Here is a 17,515-nt window from a genome sequence, read left to right as displayed (position 1 = left end):
TATATGATAGTATTTCTGTGCACTAAAGCTGGGGTGAATTCTCCCACTGGTCTCATAGGAATTTAGTTTGAATGTACATACACTCAGCAGACATTCAAACCATTTCAGGTTCATATTTTTCCTCTAATTCATCGATATTTTCTCCACCATTACCAGTCCTGGGAAACAATGATGAGCAGCCCATATTCATAATTGTTCTCATACTGATTTTTATGTTTTTCTAACATCCTTCCCCACACCACACATAAATCGAAAACTTGTCTAAAGCTGAACAATCAGACCTAGACCTTGGAGAATGAGTGAACCAATCTAGGTCCCTAACATCATCGGCATAAATGTCCCCTCAAAGATAGTTCTATAAGCCTTCTTTTAGTCTCTTTGACATGTATACTTGGTAGGACTAAGGATAGGACTAAGGACCCAAGATTACTCCAATTGACCTAGGTAGAGTTACGTTCCATCAAGCAACCACATGACAAAGATTCAGAAAAGCAAGAAGCAAACTATGAGTACCCTGGGTCCTCATGCTTCTCCTTCCTTAGTTGTGAAGGAAGGAACACTATTCCTGTGAGAGAGAGCAGGAAAAGTTTCAGTCTACCAGAATAGTTGGAGAAAAAGAGAGACAAAGAGACAGAGGATCAGAGAGAGACAGACACAAAGAGAGTCACTCACAGTCAGACACACTCAGCGGAGAGAGACAGATTTTATATACATGGAGAGAGAGAGAGAGACAGAGAGACAGACAGAAAGAAAGAGAGAGACAGACACAGAGCTAATTAGATGGGCTGGAAGACCAGTATTGGTGAGATCACTACAGATAACAGTTGATGAAAGCTTTCTGAAGACCTCTCTGAAGTCATTAGTACTTTTATCTCTCTAGTTGTTCATTTCCTACGGCTTCACACCAGTAGAAAGGATTAAAGTGTTGTTTGTGTGTGTGTGTGTGTGTGTGTGTGTGTGTGGTAAGTGTGAGTTGGAGGGAGATATTCAATACCCCTCCCAGCTGCCACCGTTACAACCTGCAATCGGAAATGTCTTTTTAAGGTTGGTTTGTGTTCTTATTCTACTAAAATATCTAGGTATTTGCCATGGTTTTGGTCCAAACCATTACAATCTGAGACCAAGAAAAAGAGAATTAGCCTATTGAAAGAGATTTTCCCCAGGCCAGACTGCAGGATGACTTTTGTAAAGTGCTATCACTCTACTGCCTTATCAGCCCTGGAGAGGGACTTGATGGGTAGCATGTAGCAGAGGATGCTGTGTTTGTTCAGGTCACCCTTCTCCTCTTCTCTCCCTGCCCCCAGGCAAACAAGACCACTTTCCCCACCCTTCCACACTTCAATGGGAAGCTATCAGTGTGTGGTCTCCCTCCCCCAATGTAGATCACAACCCTCTGATGCCTTTTCATCTTATTCCATTCATAGACTCACAGAATCTCAGAGTTGAAAGGGATCCCAGTGACCATTTCATAACGAGAAAAAAATTACTTCCCCACCAACCCTGACAAGTGGTCATGCAGCCTTTATTGGATGGGGATCCTCCAAAGGCTACCCTTTGCATTATGGGAAAGCTCTCAGTATTAGAAAGCTTTTCATGGTGTCTAGCTAAATCTACCTCCTCCCCACTTCTGCCCACTCTTGCTTCTGCCCTCTGGGACCAAGCAAAAGTAAAAAGAAATATTAACCCACTTTCATGACAGACCATCAAGTACCTAAAAATAACTGGCACTTCACCTCTAAATTCTCTTCTCCAAGTCCAACACCCTCATCTCCTTCTCGAGTCCTGAGGGGACTTGATCTCGAGGCCTTTTATCCTCCCTGTCCATTCTCCAGCTTAGTGACATCCTGGAATGTGTGACAGGCAGAACGGAACACAATTCTGATGTAGTTTGACTTGGGCAGAGCTCAATGAGTTTATCTTCTCCTCACATCCGGATGCCATTTCTCTCAATGTCACCCAAGATGAAATTCCAGCGCTATGCTTTTCAAAAATTTTCTTGTACATCATTTTCTTCTTAATGGTCAAAACCACTCAGGAAAGAATGGCTCCATCTAAATGCTGACATTGCAAAGGTGAATAGACTCATGAAAAGAAAGAGATTCAAACAGGCTAGTGTCTCTATAATTATGCATCTAATAAGAGGGTTAGATTTTTGTGTGTGAATTTCTTATTAGTTGGTCATTATAGGCCTAATTACTCGTTGGAATGGGTGAACAGGGAGGGATTTTCTGTAGACTTGATTTTGAATCTTAATTGCAATGCAGATGGAATGAGTCTGTTCTCGTTATGCTCCCAAAGACCTATTTTCTGTAAGGTTGAGACAAATACACTGGCACATTTCAGACAATTCTCAGAGATCAAGGAGCATGGAAAGTTGTGGAGGGAGGAAGAAGAAGAGTGGGCATCCCCCGAGTTAGATGGGAAGCAGCTCTAACTACTATAAGGGAAGGCAGGATTGTCCACTAAGGGGAGAGGACTTGGTAGGTGAGTTTATATAGGGGGTAGAGAGTGGAGAAAAGATCATCTGAAACTTGTGGAAAAATGAGAAAGAGATTGGCAGTGAAGGCAGGGACGAGGATGTCAGTAATAGTATGTGGTTACTGGCCATTAGGTAGATACTAAAATGGGCAAGAAGACAATCTCTCCTGCTTCCAGTTTTGATAGGCATGAGCCTGCCTCTTCTCATTAAATCTCATTTACTAGGATGTAAAGGAAGCTTGGAAACAAATAGAATGAGAAGGCACAGATCTAAAAGAAAGGGATGTGATGTAATTAAGGGACTCACAATTGAGTTGTGAATCTTCAGTTTTGGGGGGGAAGGTAATAATAGTGATCCCTAAAGAAAACTAAACTAGACAGCAGTTATCATGATTCTCTTGCCTTTGTCCTCTAGAACCTTCTCAATTTTTTTTTCCTCCTTCCCTTAATCTTATCAAGAAAAAGAAAACTGAATAAAACAATTCATAATGATATGTGAATGACTGTTGAGTCCAATGAGCTAGGATCATGCCTGGGACATAAATAAGGTAAGGGTAGAACTATGATTCATTGGTATAAGGAATGTTCTAGTGAAGAAACTGCCTCTGTCATTGAAGGTTAACTGCCCCCTGCAACCAACAGCCTCAGAGAGTCCTAGAGCACTGAGAATTAATGGGATTGGCATAGGATCATCCAGCCAGTGTATCCCAGAAACAGTCCTGCCAACAAGGGTTTAAAAGTCAGCTGTCTATTCATTATGCCACACTAACTGAATACAGGTATTTCTCTCCCTCCTTCCCTTCCTTTCTTCCTTCCTTCCTTCCTTCCTTCCTTCCTTCCTTCCTCTTCCTTCCTTCCTTCCAATCCCATCAAAAATCCCACTGTCTACAAGAAGTTTTTCCTGATCCTCCTTAACACTCATTTCCTTCCTCTGCTAATTATCTCCCTCATTCTATCTCTATCTTGTACATACATGGTTGTTGGCATTCTCTCTTCTTCACTAGATTACAAACCCCTTATGAACACACAGAATCTTTTGTCTTTTTTAAGAGGGTCATGGAGGTGGCACTGAGAAATGAACTCTGGTTGGGGAGTCAGAAGATCCTTAATTCCAATCCAACCTCACATACTTAATAGCTGTGTGACCTCAGTTAATTCACAAAGCCTCTGTTTCCCCATCTCTGGTGATGATGGTTGTCCTTCATTTTCAAAGACCATGACCTCAGGGAGTTGATGCCATGACAAGCACATGAATTAGATTTGAGTGAGGAGATGCCGTGCTACATCACCAGCCTCACTTTCTCCTCCAGTCATCGGGATCCAGTGCCCAGATACAAATCAGAACAACTGGAGATGACCTTGGATGCGAGGCAATCAGGGTTAAGTGACTTGTCCAAGGTCCTCCTGACCACAGTCAGTGCTCTTTGCACAGCACCATCTAACTACCTTACTCCTTGCTCAAGTGGGGCTAATAGTAGTACTCATCTCCTGTACCAGTAGGTGCTGGATTTAACAGGTACACCTTTCCTTCCTGTTGTATCCCCAACATATTTTCTCTAGTCATGTGTCCATCCATGCTTGTTCTTAGTTGTATGAAAATCTCAGCTTTTAGAGTACCAATGGTTAATTGAAGAAGGAGAAGGGAAGGAAGGAAGAGGAGTTAACATTTATGTAGCGTCTACTATACGCCAGCCACTATGCCAAATACTTAACAAATATTATCTCAATTGGTCCTCACAGCACACAGTTGAACCCTAAGTTTTTGTTTCCTATCACATAATGGTTATCTTCTTTGCTTTTGGACTTGAGCAGTTACCACTACTTAAAAGAGTTATTCTCCAGAAGAGACAGTAAATTAATTCCATCACAATGAACAACTTCTAATTTATTTCCTTATGCTGTTTGCTTTGGGTTGTAGGTCATAATGGAGACCCTCCTTTTGATTTTATCTTCCTCCAATCACCCCCCTCCTATTTGCTTCTGCCATTTGGGTTTCCAATGCTCTCATCTGTCATCTTATTCCATAGACTTCTGTAATTCTACTCCTTTCTCCTGGTCATTGCTTTATTTTCATTGTTCATCATATAATTGTTCTGACCGGTCTTCAATTTTTTTTATGAAAACTAAAATTATTATTTCTCTTTTTTACATGAATTTAAAATCTTATTTGCATCTTCACCAACCAACATATTTTAAAATGAGACTATCTATTACAATATTTACAACTGGAAGTATCCTTGGGGGCTTACTAGTCTAACTCCTTCATTTAGCACTTGAAGAAACTGAGGTCTGGATAGGATTGGTGATTTGTTAAAGGCTAGCCAGATAGAAAATGACCCAGACAGGGCTCAAACTGAGGTATTCTAATTTGTGAGCTCTCTTTTTTCTCCTCAACAACCCACTTGCTTTGACAATATAATCATTGACAACAGCATAATTTATCAAATATCCCTTCACTGTAGGATAAGCCAAGTGGCAAAGCCTGAAAGAGTAATGGCTCTTGAACCAGAGAACCCAGGTTCAAGTCCCAACTCTGCCAGTTTCCAAATTCTTATGACCTTGAAAAAGGTCCCTTTGCCCTCAGTTTCATTATATCTAAAATGAGAGGGTTGAACCAGATGAATTCTCAGGTTCCTTCCTAATCTAATATCCTGAGATAAACTTTTTACTTCCCTGGAAATATGACTTTTCATTTGTCATATCAACCATGACCATATTAAGCAATGCAATGAGACCCATGGTTTATTGGCTATTCACAATTTTCAGAAAAGCCCCAGGAATAATGCCATCCTTTGAATTAACAGATATATCTAGATTCTACCCTTGCCCATACTCTGTTATACTTAAGTTCAACCAGTCAGTCAAATATTTATTAAGTAATTTCTATGCTCATCATGTATGTAAAAATATGCAGTTCATAGTTAACCACTGATGAGGTCAGATGGAGGGCAGCAGACCTGGGTGACCTCGATGAGAATCATCACAGAATCATGGAATAGAAAATGCACTCCATTAGTTGAAGACCTAGAGTTTAACCCCAGCTCTATACTTGCCACTTATATATACTTGGACAAAAATTTTCCCCCTTCCCCTTTGTGAGTCTATTTAAGAGGGAGCTGGACCTCTAGAGTCTAGGTCTCTTAGGTCTTAACCGCTGGACTATGTTATTTGCTTTCTTATTAGCAGATCAATATTATCTTTTGTAATCCTATTTTCCCTTGACCTCTTGGTAGCATTTGACACTATTGATCACTGTCTCCCTTTCAAATCTCTCTCTTCTCTGACTTTTCATGCCTCCCCCTAGTTCTCCGACCTCTCTTTTCAAGTTTCCTTGCTGAATCCTTATCCCAGTCGTGCCCAGTAATTGGTGATCGATATCCCAGGCCCCATCCTGAGTCTTCCTGATACTTTATATGGTGAACTTATCAGCTAGCATGAGATCAGTCATAATAGCTATGCAGTCAGTTCTCAAATTGTTGGAACATACATTCCAAGTCTATTTTCTGACTCACAGTCCCCAATCACCAACTGTGCTTTGGGCATCCCAAGTCTCATAGCCCATAGGCATGTCACCCCTTTCGAAAAAAAGAAAAATCTGTTGCTTTCCACCACTTGTTTGCCATTCAAAGTTCTTCATAGTTTGGCTACATTTCTGGTCTTTTTTTGCCTTAACCCCCTCAGCCCATGGACATACGGGTTTATAGTATGTTGGTGTTGTCCTATTAATGTGTAGTATTGTAGAGTATAGAGTATATACATATTATCGTGTAGTATACACATATTAAATGTATAGTATATAGATTGTATAATATACACATATTATAGTATAGGATATACATATTATCATGTAGTAAACACATATTATAGCATAGTATTTACATATTATAGTAAAGTATACACAAATTATAGTATAGGTATATACATATTATAGTATAGTATTACATATTATTGTATAATATACACATATTATAGTATATGCATATTATAGTACAGTATATACATATAGTATATAGTATATACATATTAAATTCTTTGAAAATGGGAATAGAATATGTCAATGGATATATTTTATATAAATATACACATGTTGTATATGCATTACATTATATGTTAACATACAGTTTATACATATTATATTATGCTTTGAAAAATATAGATTAAATTTTATTTAATTAAATGCATTATATTCATTAATCAACAATATAGAATTAATGTAATTAATTATAAATTATAATTATACATAATTAATAATACAGCAAGAGGATAAATAAAAATTTTAAATTTTAAAGATACAAATTATATTATTAATATAATTACATTATGTATTTATATAATGACATTATATTCACACATTAACACATATTAAGTATATTATGATGTATAGAATACTATATTATAATTATATGCTACATAATATACAATTATGTAACATACAAGATATATGATGTAAATATATTGATATGTATACATTATACATCATTTTCAGATCAGCATATTGCATAGACATAGAAAATAAATACATGCTATTCACTTACGAAAGAAATTAACAGTAATTTGAGGAACTGCCTATAATTTTGAAACAAAATCAAAAAATTCTAAGATCTGATATCTTTTAAATCTCCTCTCATTTCAAGTAGCAAAATAAAATTCTCAAGTCATAGGTCTGAACATGTCAACCTCTGCTAAAAAAAAAAGTCTTCAGTGACTTTCTGTTGTTTGCAAATTCTGGTTCCTGACATTTTGGGACCTCCAGATTCTGCCTCAAATATATCTCAAGCAATACCCCTCTTTCACATTTTGCTCTTTGTACACATCACATTGCACTTTAACTGGATTACTTGCAGGTTTTGCTCTCACTCTGCCCTTTCTCCCACCTCCATGCCTGAATGGAATGGAACAGTTAGTTCCATTAATATAACAAGTGATCGTCGTTCTATAAGATAGCTACAACAATTTGTTATTGGTTCATTAATGTAGCATTGATTTTTGTTCACCATTAAAATTATTAATGTATATGATATTAAGTTATTAAATTTGCCACAGCTTGGAGGGGACTGGGAGAAAACCTGGTGGACTGAAAAGAATCCTGCCCTTGTAGTCAAGGGACTAGACATGGAATCTTGGGCTGACCAGTGCTGGGTCTTAGTTCCCACATCTGCAAAATGGAACTAACATGATTTTCAAGGCAAAAGAACTTTGTGAAGCTCCAAGCATTTTAGAAATGTGAGTTGCTGTTATTAAATATCATATAATATTCCAAAGGTCAGGGAATTAGCTATGATGGAAGAATAGTTTAGAATAAGGTTTGTAACTAGTACAGGGATCATGAGACTTTTCCCGACATGCTGAAATTCATTTAGCTCCTTTCTTCCCTTAGGAGATATGTTTCTTCCCTTAAGCTACTCATCCTTTGCCTTGGATGCCTCTTGTTATTTAGCAGGAAATGACGAAATTGTCTCTTCTTTAAAACCAGTCTAACTTCTCTTACCCTGTCCTCTGTTCATCTAAAACTCCTACTTTCTGGTTCCCCTCACAGCTGTTTTTGCAACATTAAAATATCCCTAGTTACACTCTTGGTTTGAGTCCCACTTCCAAAACTTGCTAGCATACTATCCAGCTCATGGGCTTTTTTTTTTTTGGCAAGGCAAATGGGATTAAGTGGCTTGCCCAAGGCCACCCAGCTAGGTCATTATTAAGTGTCTGAGGCCGGATTTGAACTCAGGTCCTCCTGACTCCAGGGCTGGTGCTCTATCCACTGCACCACATAGCCACCCTAGCTCATGGACTTTTGATGTTGTTACTGCTATGGATGCTACAGAACACATGCATCAGCATCACAAGTCTTGAAATGCTGTTATCAAATCAAACACACACATATGTATATAGTTAAATAAACATTTAAACATGTAATATCTAAAGATTATATATTTAAATGTTTTGTGTTTACATTTCAACTTCTAAGCTCTTTCCTTCCCTCCCAACCCCACACTAGAGGTCAACATTAGACACAGATATAATGCATACTTCCGCGTACCACTCCTTTCTCTGGACGTGGTTGGCATCTTTCTTCACGTGTCCTGTGTAGTTGATTTGAACATTCATCTTGCTCAGAGAAGCCTAATCATTTCCAGTTTTTCTTATACACTATTGCTCTTATTCCAAAGTCCTCTTCATGTTGCTCACGTCACTCTCCATGATTTCATGCAAGTCTTGCCACGTTCTTTCTGAATCAACCAGTTCATCATTTCTTACAGTGCACTAGTATTCTATTGCGACACATAGATAGCACAATTCATTCAGTCATTGATGGACAGCCTCTCAATTTCCGGTTCTCTGCACCATAAAGAGAGTCGCTATAAATATTTTGGAATATAGAAGTCCTCCTTTTTCCCTTGATCATCTTGGGAGGTAAAGCTACACTGGTATTGCTGGATCAAATTGTATACACAGTTGTAGAATTCTTTGGACATAACCTCAGATTGTTCTCCAAAATGGTTAGATCAACTCAGAGTTCCGCCAATAATGTATTAGTGTCCTATTTTTTCCACGTCCTCTCCAACATTTGTCATTTTCCCCTTTCTGTCATTTTGGCCAATCATCTGGGTTAGTATTTCAAAGATGTTTTTATTTCCATGTCCCTAATGTATAATGATTTAGAGTATTTTTTGAATGACTATAGATACCTTTTGTCTTTTCTTCCATAATCCTTTAATCACTTTTTTTAAGGGGGAATCATCAAACATTTATTAAATCCTTCTATCTGTCAAGACTATTTAATGGAGAGCACCTACTTCTGTGCTAAGTACCAGGAATACAAACACAAGCCATAATAACAAAATGGTCTTTTCCCTCAAGGAGTCTATATTTTGATGGGGAAAAGAAACAATTAAAGCAGACCCAAAGAGGGGTATGGGAAAGGATAAATATGTGGAGAAACAGGGACAAACTCCAGAGAGTGAGGGGTGAAACTAGAAGATAATGAAATAGAAAGATTGGTCTAGATACTTTTTTCTAAATGGTGGCACCAGGAGTAATTCATCAGTTGGGAGGGAGGGGAATCAAGAGAAATTTCAAGGTGAGAAGTCATTTTAGGAATGGTGAAGATGCCAGTAGAGTAAGGAACAGAGATGGAAGGGAGAATAAACATGGATGAACTGGGAGGTTCTAGGAGAAATTCATCAATGAGAGGAGTGAACCAAAGGGATGGAGAGATCTTCCAAACTGAGAAGACACTAGATGAAGAAGTCTAGGGTCAAGAGCAGAGTGGGAGATTAGTGAAGGATTACTAACCTAGCTGCTTCCTTAAAATGGAAGTTTTTGAATGGAAAATATTTAATAGAAATAGCAGTTGTTATTATCAAATAACAGTTACCCCTATTATTCGAATTCAAATCCCTTGAAGGCAAGACAGTTGACATTTCCTCTTTGTAATCCCAGCCTATAGCATGGGAACTTGTACACTGGAATCATTCAATGACTATTTTTTGAATTGAACTTTAGAAGAGGATTCTTTATGGAATAAAGATTAAGAAGAAACTAAAATCTTAAGAAGCAGCAAACTCATAGGATCATGGATTTGAAACCTGGAAGGGTACTTTGAGTACAACAGCCCTGTGCATAACTTTAGAGATGAGGAAACTGAGGCCAGGAAAGCTAAGTAAGCCATTCAAGATTACACAAGTAGTAAAAACACTTGACCTCAAGTCATTTTGTCTCATATGAAGAACAAGTCCTTCTCCTAACCAGGACAAACCTTTTTACATGCACCAGTAATAGCATCCAATCTTGTGTTCACCGGTGGATTGCCCCTATATTGTCCTTACTCTCTCACCACCTTCGGTCTGTTTTTTGTTCTGGTCACTTTCCTATGGCCCACAAACATGCCCATGTCTCCCATCCTCAAAAACCTTTCTTGGATTTTTCCATCATCACTAACTGTGGACCCATTTCTCCCTTTCCATTTATAGTTAACCTTGAATATGTCTTAAATCAATGCCTCTTGATATATTCTGATAACTAACTTTATTGATCAAATAAATTCACCATGTCCAAAGTTGGCAGTGATTTCTTACAACAGTTTTTTTTTTTAGGGTTTTTTTGCAAGGTAAATGGGGTTAAGTGGCTTGCCCAAGGCCACACAGCTAGGTCATTATGAAGTGTCTGAGGCCTAATTTGAACCCAGGTCCTCCTGCCTCCAGGGCGGGTGCTTTATCCACTGCGCCACCTGCCACCCCAGCAATGATTTCTTAATTGGAAAATGACCTTTTCTCTGTCTTCATTCTTATTGACCTCTCGGCTGTTTTTGACACGTTGATTGCTCTCATCTCCTTGATATTCTCTTCTCTCTCTAGTTTTGTGTGACACTGTTCTATTCTGGTTACTTCTGTATCTGGTTGGTCCTCAGTCTCCTGTGCTGAATCTTTTATTTAGTTTGCACCCATTGAGGGAGGTCCTTTAAGGCTCTCTGTGCCGATGTGTCCCAAATCTACTTTTCCAACCTTAACCTCACTCTTGTTCTCAAGTATTGCATCTCCAGCCACCATACTGATATATTGACACATTGAACTGGATGTCTTAAATTCAACACCTCTCAAATTGAAGCCATTATCTTTCTTGGTCCTCCTTCCTATCTTTCCCGTTATTGTGCAGGGCACCCCCATTTTCCTAGTCACTCTAGCTCACAACCTAGGTGTTATTCTTGACTCTTCACTTTTTTTTCCTCACTCACCATAATCAGTTTGCTATCGAATCCTCTTAAATTCATAGCATCCCCTATAGTTCTTGTGGGCCCTCATCTTCTCATGCCCAGAGTATAGCAATAATTTGGTATCTAGTCTCCCTTACCTTTTCCAAATGAATCTTCCTAAATTCAGACTTGACCACATTAGACCCCTATGTAATAAACTCCAGTGATTTTCTATCACATCCAGAATCAAATATGAAATCCTCTAGTGTTCAAAGTCCTTAATGTTCCAGTCTCCCACTCCAACCTTTCCATTCTTCTTAGCTCTTACCTTAACCCCCCAAAAATATATTTTTATGATGTAGACCCACTTTCTTGGTTTTCCTTCAAAGACAATCTCCCAACTCCATGAATTTTCAATGACTGTTCTGTGGGTCTGGAATTCTTTCCCTCATCTTTCCTTCCTGGTTTCATCAGACTCCTTCAAGTCCCAGTTAAAATCCCAGGAAACCCTGCTTTTCCTTTATTGATATTTCTCCCAAAATTTACTCTGTTTATTGCTTGTACAGATGTTTTGACCTCCCATTAGAATGTGAGCTCCTTGAGGGCAAGAATGATCTTTTGTATTACTTTTTATCTCTAATAGTTAATGGAGTGACTGGTATATGGGGTGAGTAAGGTGTATGAGGTGCTTAGGGAAGACTAGCACCTCACGTAAGAGGATTCACCAGATCCTTTTCAGGGCTTATCATGCATCTTTGGTAACTACCTGTCCCCCAACTCTCACCAATGACTGCAAGAATCTATCACTTACGCAGTGCCATCCCAAGTAAATCAAGAGATGGGTTAAACGTGGTTGAGCATAGTCAAGAGGCCTCAAATCAGATGAGTTGGGGGAGGGGGTGTCTACCCCAAGAACATGAAGACTTCCCCTGGTGGAATGGGTGGATGAGAATAATTTGTTCCAAACGAAGGTGACTGATAAAGTCACTGCGGAGGACTTAGAGCTTGGTCAGACATGGAAGATGCCTTCTGGGTCATAGCTGGTCATCTTTAATTTTGTTTTGTCACTGGACCTGAAAGACAGAAGGAGGCTGATGACTTTGTGCAACTTTGATTCATTTAGATATAGATTATGCTGGAGGCAAGATATCACTCCCTGACATGACTCTGAAAATGAAGGACAAATACTCTCTTTTTTTTTTTTAGGTTTTTGCAAGGCAATGGGGTTAAGTGGCTTGCCCAAGGCCATACAGCTAAGTAATTATTAAGTGTCTGATACCGGATTTGAACCTAGGTACTCCTGACTCCAGGGTGGGTGCTTTATCTACTGCACCACCTAGCCACCCCAGGACAAATACTCTTGTGTTTGTTGAATTGAACTGAATTGAGTCAATAGACTTGGTTCCTTCACCTTGACTCAACCCTTAATTCAACCTTATCTTCAAATATTTCAATGATTCTAGGATCTCATTAATGTGACTATTTCCTCCTTGTGCACTTAATACATTCTTATGTTCTTATATCATATAATTCTGCTCCACAGCTTTCTCTAGGTTTGTCATGGGAGAATCACTCAATGTGATGGCCTTGCCTCACTGCTTACTCTTCACCAAGAGATGTATGGGACATCCATCTATTATCCTTTCTTCTTGCCACAAGAACAATCCATTTTTAATAATATATTTCTTTGAGGACACTCTTTACTAGTTTTCTCCTTCATTATTCATCTATAATGCATTGCAATCAGTTCATGGAAACCTTACTCTGTTGCCCACTGTATGATCCTCAATTTCAATTTTTCACAAATTGTAATATCCCATGTTTTTTCAAATGTGCAGCACAGATGAAATAGTTTTCTCATTTAGGCAATAAGGGGAAAGGGGTTAGATCATTTTGGAGGAACCACTCAGCTCTAACATTTTATTTTCTTAGGTCCCTTCTAGCTCATGTAATCTTCCAAGTTCTAATATTTGATATTTTAAGGTCCCTTGCAGATATACCAGACTATGGTAGATACTTCTGAGATTCCTTTCCTGTGCTAATATTCTATTTACTATGCTACAGCATTCTGAGAAGCTTTGTTTTAATTGAGATAATGTAGGTTTATCACTAATACTGTATCATTAGAAACATCTGGGGTTTCTCACTTTGTGATCTCACAAAGACAAACCAGGTTTCTCCCTTTCCTAAACAAAGCATATGATTTTCTCCCCGAAATGTTTTGTTTTCTTCAATGACAGAGCCTTTTTGTGATTTTGAAGGCATAGACAGTTAATGTGGAGGTTAGAATTTTAAATGTTCCATGTGGAGCTCATAAAATGAAAATAGGGCCAGATAAGGGGAATATAACCTAATATTACATTTATCTCTGATCACTCTGGTAGGTAGTGGTGGGGGGGACTACAAAGCACAATCATTTTCTAATTGTTTTTTCTCCTGAAACTCATTACGACTTTCTCAATTCATAATCAATACTCTAAAGTCCCTCTGTTTTATAGAACAGTTCATCAATATTTTATAGTTTTAATAATTTATGGTTTATTACAGAACCAGATGGAGCCCTGCAGCACACGAGTTCTCCAGAGATGACGGAAGGGAAAGTAAACCTAAGTTGTAGGCACCTTGATTGTGAAGACTTTCATGTCCCTGTTTGCAGAAAAAGGACATGATGGACAAAGGAAGAACTGGGTGCTTATCTCACGTCTGCCTTTAAAATGGTGAATTGGGGCAGACTGAGAAGATGTACAGAAGGAGGAGTTACCAATTGAATATAAGGAATAGTTAGCAATCCAATTTAGTTAAAATATAGATGAAAATTGAAAGATAGCCTGGAGTCAGATTATAAAAGTCTTCAAATCAAACCTGGGGAGCTTGTATTTTATACTCTTTTGACTTGAAAATTTTATTTTTATTTTCAGTTCATAATCCTCTCCTCCCTCAAGCCCCCTTTTCCACCCATTGAGTAAGAAATATGAGACCTTTTATATATGTCCAGTCATTCAAAACATATTTTTGCATTAATCATACCCCCTTCCCCAGAAAAAGAGAGATAATGAAAGAGAAAAAATATCATTTATTTATGTAGTTCATCAATTCTATGTCTGAAGGTGAATAGTATTTTTAATCATGAGTCTGAAATTATGGTGGATCACAGTATTAATTAGCATTAATAACCCTTCTATAGTGGATTATCTTTTTTGTTTGTTTGTTTTGGGGTTTTGCAAGACAATGGGGCTAAATGACTTGCCCAAGGTCATACTGCTAGGTAATTATTAAGTGTCTGAGGTTGGCTCTGAATTCAAGTCTTCCTGACTCCAGGGCTGGTGCTCTATCCACTGCACCACCTAGCTGCCCCCATAGTGTATTATCTTTGTAATACTACTATTACTGTGTAATTTGGTCTTTTGGTTCTGCTTACTTCACTTTTCATCAGGTCATAAAAGTTCTTCCAGTTTTCTCTGAAATCATCCCCTTTATCGCTTCTTACAACACAATAGTACTCCAACACATTCTTGCACCGCAGCTTGTTAAATCATTTCCCCATTTGTATTTTATTCCACAAGTACTGGGGAGTACCTTTAGGGAGAGGTACAAGGTTCAATTACAGCAAGCACTGTTGTTCAGGTGAATGGTATTAGAGGGGAGTAGGATTGAGAGATTGATGAGATATAAAAGGCCATTTACACCAAGGTTTCTCAAAATTTTTTTTTCAGACTCATATCTTAAAATCCATAATTAAAGGATATATTACATTTCAGTTGGTGAAAATCAAATTTTTTTCTAGTTCTGGATTCCAGGAAAAGTAGGTTCAGAACCTTGTATCTAGGTCAGTCCTTTCATTATACAGATGAGAAAACTGAGGTCCAGCCAGGTGATTTAGATTCCATTTTACCAAAGTCCCAAAAGTACTAATTATCAGAGCTGAGAGTCAAACCCAAGTTTTCTGATTCACAAACCTTCCATCAAAGCCTGATTTATTGATCACCTACTGCAAAGAGAAAGATAAAAGCAGAATTCCCCTGCCCTGAAAATTCACATTCAAGAACATGTTAATTGAATAAATGACTACGGAAGGACTGGGCACTCACAAAGACAAGTTAATATAAACTAATAGGAGGAAAGAGAAAGCAACATAGAAAAGACAGGGGGGAATTGGATAAAGCTTTGTTCCATAGGTGACATCTGAGATGAGTCCTTAAAGAAGATCACACAGGATTCTATGTAGTGGAGGAGAGGGAGGTAGAGAATTTCAGCTATGGGGAAAAATAGAAAAAGAAGAGGTGAGAGATAGCAGACGCACTTTAAAGTATATTGTTCAGTCATTTAATTTGTATTTAACTCTTCATGACCCCATTGAGAATTTTCTTGGCAAAGATACCAGAGTTTGCCATTTCCTCCTCAAACTTATTTTACAAATAAGCCAACAAGAGAAAGGTGTTTTGTCCAGAGTCACTGAGCTAGAAAGCATCTGAGGTCAGATTTGAATTCAAATCTTCCTGACTCAGTGTGACCTTCTCTCCACTGTGCTACATAAATATGATTAAAGATATCTAGAAAGATCATGGATAGTTTGGATAGTTTCTTCTTCAGAATAAATATGTGAATTGGTCAAGAATAGTTCCAATCAGTTAGGAATACAATTATCACCTATCAACACTAACCATAATAAAGCAGTCAGGGTTTGGCTAGGTGGTCCAGTGAATAGAGTGCCAGACCTGGACTCAGGAAGACTTCTCTCCCTGAGTTCACTTATCTTAGCCAAGTATCTTTGCCTGGAAAACCCCAAATGGGGTTATGAAGAGTTGGACATGACTGAACAATAACCATCATGATAAACATCCCAGGCTATTCATATCAAGGGCTTCTTTCCTCTGATCCATTTTTTTAGGTTTTTTGCAAGGCAAACGGGGTTAAATGGCTTGCCCAAGGCCACACAGCTAGGTCGTTATTAAGTGTCTGGGACCGGATTTGAACCCAGGTACTCCTGACTCCAGGGCCGGTGCTTTATCCACTACACCACCTAGCTGCCCCTGATCCATTTCTTTTGCCAAATACTGTTCTAAATATCTTTCCCCCCACATGCCTTCCAATATTTATTTTTTACTGTTTTAATATTTTTCCAATTGTATGCAAAGATAGTTTTCAACATTCATTTTGTTGCAGACTTTTGGGTTTCATATTTTTCTGCCGTCGTCCTTTCCCACCCCAAAGTAGTGAAGAATGTGATATAGATACGAATGTGTTTAATATATTTCCATATTAGTCATGTTGTGAAAGAAGAATTAGGATGAAAAGGGAATAAACCATGAGAAAGAAAGAAAAACATAAAAGAAGTTTGAAAAAGTGAGCACACTATGTGTTCCTCTGCATTTAGACTCCATAGTCTTTTCTCTGGATGTGGACGACATTTTCCAAAACAGGTCTCAAGATTGTCCTTCATCACTACTGCCAAGAAAAGCGGTCTCCATCAAAGTGGATCATCTCACCATGTGACTGTTAATGCATACAGTATTCTTTTGGTTGATAACCCCAAAGACTCCAACTTCTGGGCCAAGAACTCACTATTTGACAAAAACCGCAAGGAAAACTGGAAAAGAGTATGGCAGAAATTTGGCATAGACCAACATCTCTCACCCTCAACCAAGATAAGGTCAAAATGGGCACAGGATAAAGACATAAAGCCAATTAGGAGAACAAGGAATAGTCTGTCTTTCAGATATAAGGAGAGGGGTAGAGTTTATGATGAAACAAACCTTCACCCAGCATCAATTCATGCAAGTTTTTAAAGCTTGTCCCCCCTTTTTCGTGATCTCTTTGGAATATAGACCTAAAAGTGATATTGATGAATCAAAAGAGTTTACACAGTTTTATTGCTCTTTGAGCATAGTTCCAAATTGCTCTCCAGAATGGTTCATAATTCCACTAAAAGGTCTTTAGTGACCCAGTCCCACATCCTCTCCAACACTGATCATTTTTCTGTTTTGTTTTAGGCCAATCTGAAAGGTGTCAGGTGGTACCTTAGAGTTGTTTTAATTTGCATTTCTCTAATCTGTAATGATTTGGAGAATTTTTCATATAACTATAGATAACTTTAATTTCTTAATCTGAAAACCACCTGTTTGTTTCCTTTAGCCATTTAACCTTTAATCAATTGGAAAATGAATTGTATTGTTATAAATCTGATGCAGTTCTCTATAAATTTTAGAAATTAACTCTTTATCAGAAACACTAACTATGAAAATTGTTTCCCAACTTTCTGTATTCCTTCTAATCTTGGTTGCATTGGTTTTATTTGTGCTAAACTTTGTTACTTTAATATAATCAAAATTAACCATTTTGCAATATGTAGAA

The 17,515-nt window shown here is 38.1% G+C and overlaps 1 long non-coding RNA gene across 1 annotated transcript in view; it reads left to right on the top strand.

Annotated features, from left to right (window-relative positions):
- The window catches only part of LOC141511790 (uncharacterized), a 61,303-nt gene extending 44,182 nt beyond the window's left edge, over positions 1 to 17,121 (top strand). The window contains exon 4 of the long non-coding RNA XR_012475407.1: positions 13,712 to 17,121. This is a non-coding gene — a long non-coding RNA (uncharacterized LOC141511790). The remainder of the gene's footprint in view (positions 1 to 13,711) is intronic.
- The last annotated feature ends 394 nt before the right edge of the window (positions 17,122 to 17,515 follow it).

This window comes from Macrotis lagotis, chromosome 2 (genome assembly GCF_037893015.1).
Source record: "Macrotis lagotis isolate mMagLag1 chromosome 2, bilby.v1.9.chrom.fasta, whole genome shotgun sequence".
In the NCBI taxonomy this organism is placed as follows: Eukaryota; Metazoa; Chordata; class Mammalia; order Peramelemorphia; family Peramelidae; genus Macrotis; species Macrotis lagotis.
Note: the sequence above shows the minus strand (reverse complement) of the source record. Positions and strands in the feature narration are given on the sequence as shown.